Genomic DNA, 4125 nt, shown 5'->3' on the forward strand with positions numbered 1-4125 from the left:
TATATTTTGCATCCTTTGTCAAAGATAAGGTGTCCATAAGTGCATGGAATTATCTTTGGGCTTTCTATTTTGTTCCATTGATCTATATTTCTGTCTTTGTGCCAGTACCATACTGTATAGATGACTGTAGCTTTGTAGTATAGTCTGAAGTCAGGCAGTTTGATTCCTCCAGTTCCATTCTTCTTTCTCAAGATTGCTTTGGCTATTCAAGGTTTTTTGTGTTTCCATACAAATTGTGAAATTATTTGTTATAGTGCTGTGAAAAATACCTTTGGAAGTTTGACAGGGATTGCATTGAATCTATAGATTGATTTGGGTAGTATACTCATGTTCACAATATTGATTCTTATGATGCAAGAACATGGTATATTTCTCCATTGATTTGTGTTATCTTTGATTTCTTTCATCAGTGTTGTATAGTTTTTTATATATGTAGGTCTTTTGTTTCTTTAGGTAAAATTTTTCCTAAGTATTTTATTCTTTTTCTTGCAATGGTGAACGGGATTATTTCCTTAAATTCTCTTTCTGTTTTCTAATTGTAGGTGTATAGAAATACAAGGGATTTCTATGTGTTAATTTTATATCCTGCAACTTTACTGTTTTCATTGATTAGCTCTAGTAATTTTCTGGTGGTGTCTTTAGTGTTTTCTATGTAGAGGATCATGTCATCTGCAAACAGTGATAGTTCTACTTCTTTTCCAATCTGGATTCCTTTTATTTCTTTTTCTTCTTTGACTGCTATGGCTAGGAATTCCAAAACTATGTTGAATAGTAGTGCTGAGAGTGGGCACCCTTGTCTTTTTCTTGATTTTAGAGGAAATGCTTTCAATTTTTTGCCATTGAGGATAATGTTTGCTGTGGGTTTTTCATATATGGCTTTTATGTTGAGGTATGCTCCTTCTATGCCTGCTTTCTGGAGAGTTTTATATCATAAATGGGTTTTTAATTTTGTCAAAGGCTTTCTCTGCATCTATTGATATAATCATATGATTTTTATCTTTTAATTTGTTAATATGGTATATCACATTGATTGATCTGTGAATATTGAAGAATCCTTGTGTCCCTGGGATAAAGCCCACATGGTCATGATGTATGATCTTTTAAATATGTTGTTGTCTTCTGTTTGCTAGAATTTGTTGAGAATTTTGCACCTATGTTCATCAGTGATATTGGCCTGTAGTTTTCTTTTTGCGGGACATCTTTGTCTGGTTTTGGTATTAGGGTAATCGTGGCCTCATAGAATGAGTTTGGCAGTTAACCTTCCTCTGCAATTTTCTGGCAGAGTTTGAGTAGGATAGTTGTTAGCTCTTCTCTACATTTTTGGTAGAATTCACCTGAGAAGCCATCTGGTCTTGGGCTTTTGTATGTTGGAAGATTTTTTACTATAGCTTCGATTTCCATGCTTTGATGGGTCTGTTAAGATTTTCTATTTCTTCCTGGTTCGGTTATAACCTTATATATAACCTTCCTAGGTTATACTTTTCTAAGAATTTGTCCATATCTTCCAAGATGCTCATAGTAGTCTCTTATGATCTTTTATATTTCTGTGTTGTCCATTATGTTTTCTCCATTTTCATTTCTAATTTTATTGATGTGATTCTTCTCCCTTTTTCCCTTGATGAGTCTGGATAACAGTTTGTCTATTTTATTTATCTTCTGAAAGAACCAGCTTTTATTTTTGCTGATTTTTACTATAGTCTCCTTCATTTCTTTTTCACTTATTACTGGTCTGATTTTTATTATTTCTTTCCTTCTATTAACTTTGGAGTTCTTTTCTTCTTTTTCTACTTGCTTAAGTTGTAAAGTTAGGTTGTTTATTTGATGTTTCTCTTGTTTCTTGAGGTAGACTGGTATCGCTATGGACCTCCATCTTAACAATGCATTTACTGAATCCCGTATGTTTTGGGTTTTCGTGGATTCATTTTCATTTGTTTCTATGCATATTTTGATTTCCTTTTTTATTTCTTCTGAGATCCCTTGGTTATTCAGAAACATGTTGTTAAGCCTTCATATGTTTGTATTTTTTTCATTTATTTTTAATAGTTGGAGGCTAATTACTTTACAATATTGTAGTGGTTTTGGTCATACATTGACATGAATGAGCTATGGATTTACATGTATGCCCCATCCCGATCCCCCCTCCCACCTCCCTCTCTACCCAATCCCTCTGAGTCTTCCCAGTGCACCAGGCCCAAGCACTTGTCTCATGCATCCAACCTGGGCTGGTGATCTGTTTCACCATAGATAATATACATGTTTCAATGCTGTTCTCTCGAAACATCCCACCCTCGCCTTCTCCCACAGAGTCCAAAAGTCTGTTCTGTACATCTGTGTCTCTTTTTCTGTTTTGCATATAGGGTTATCGTTACCATCTTTCTAAATTCCATATATATGTGTTAGTATGCTGTAATGTTCTTTATCTTTCTGGCTTACTTCACTCTGTATAATAGGCTCCAGTTTCATCCATCTCATTAGAACAGATTCAAATGAATTCTTTTTAATGGCTGAGTAATATTCCATGGTGTATATGTACCACAGCTTCCTTATCCATTTGTCTGCTGATGGGCATCTAGGTTGCTTCCATGTCCTGGCTATTATAAACAGTGCTGTGATGAACATTGGGGTGCACGTGTCTCTTTCAGATCTGGTTTCCTCGGTGTGTGTGCCCAGAAGTGGGATTGCTGGGTCATATGGCAGTTCTATTTCCAGTTTCTTAAGAAATCTCCACACTGTTCTCCATAGTGGCTGTACTAGTTTGCATTCCCACCAACAGTGTAAGAGGGTTCCCTTTTCTCCACACCCTCTCCAGCATTTATTGCTTGTAGACTTTTGGATAGCAGCCATCCTGACTGGCGTGTAATGGTACCTCATTGTGGTTTTGATTTGCATTTCTCTGATGATGAGTGATGTTGAGCATCTTTTCATGTGTTCGTTAGCCATCTGTATGTCTTCTTTGGAGAAATGTCTATTTAGTTCTTTGGCCCATTTTTTGATTGGGTCATTTATTTTTCTGGAATTGAGCTGCAGGAATTGCTTGTATATTTTTGAGATTAGTCCTTTGTCTGTTGTTTTGGTTGCTATTATTTTCTCCCAATCTGAGGGCTGTCTTTTCACCTTGCTTATAGTTTCCTTTGTTGTGCAAAAGCTTTTAAGTTTCATTAGGTCCCATTTGTTTATTTTTGCTTTGATTTCCAATATTCTGGGAGGTGGGTCATAGAGGATCCTGCTGTGATTTATGTCGGAGAGGGTTTTGCCTATGTTCTCCTCTAGGAGTTTTATAGTTTCTGGTCCTACATTTAGATCTTTAATCCATTTTGAGTTTATTTTTGTGTATGGTGTTAGAAAGTGTTCTAGTTTCATTCTTTTACAAGTGGTTGACCAGATTTCGCAGCACCACTTGTTAAAGAGGTTGTCTTTTTTCCATTGTATATCCTTGCCTCCTTTGTCGAAGATAAGGTGTCCATAGGTTTGTGCATTTATCTCTGGGCATTCTATTCTGTTCCATTGATCTATATTTCTGTCTTTGTGCCAGTACCATACTGTCTTGATGACTGTGGCTTTGTAGTAGAGTCTGAAGTCAGGCAGGTTGATTCCTCCAGCTCCATTCTTCTTTCTCAAGATTACTTTGGATATTCGAGTATTTTTTTGTATTTCCATACAAATTGAGAGATTATTTGTTCCAGTTCTGTGAAAAATACCGTTGGTAGCTTGATAGGGATTGCATTGAATCTACAGAGTGCTTTGGGTAGAATAGCCATTTTGACAATATTGATTCTTCCAATCCATGAACACGGTATGTTTCTCCATCTATTTGTGTCCTCTTTGATTTCTTTCATCAGTGTTTTATAGTTTTCTATGTATAGGTCTTTTGTTTCTTTAGGTAGATATACTCCTAAATATTTTATTCTTTTTGTTGCAGTGGTGGATGGTGTTGTTTCCTTAATTTCTCTTTCTGTTTTCTCATTGTTAGTGTATAGGAATGCAAGGGATTTCTGTGTGTTAATTTTATATCCTGCAACGTTACTATATTCATTGATTAGCTCTAGTAATTTTCTGGTAGAGTCTTTAGGCTTTTCTATGTAGAGGATCATGTCATCTGCAAACAGTGAGAGTTTCGCTTCTTCT

This window comes from Dama dama, chromosome X (genome assembly GCF_033118175.1).
Source record: "Dama dama isolate Ldn47 chromosome X, ASM3311817v1, whole genome shotgun sequence".
In the NCBI taxonomy this organism is placed as follows: Eukaryota; Metazoa; Chordata; class Mammalia; order Artiodactyla; family Cervidae; genus Dama; species Dama dama.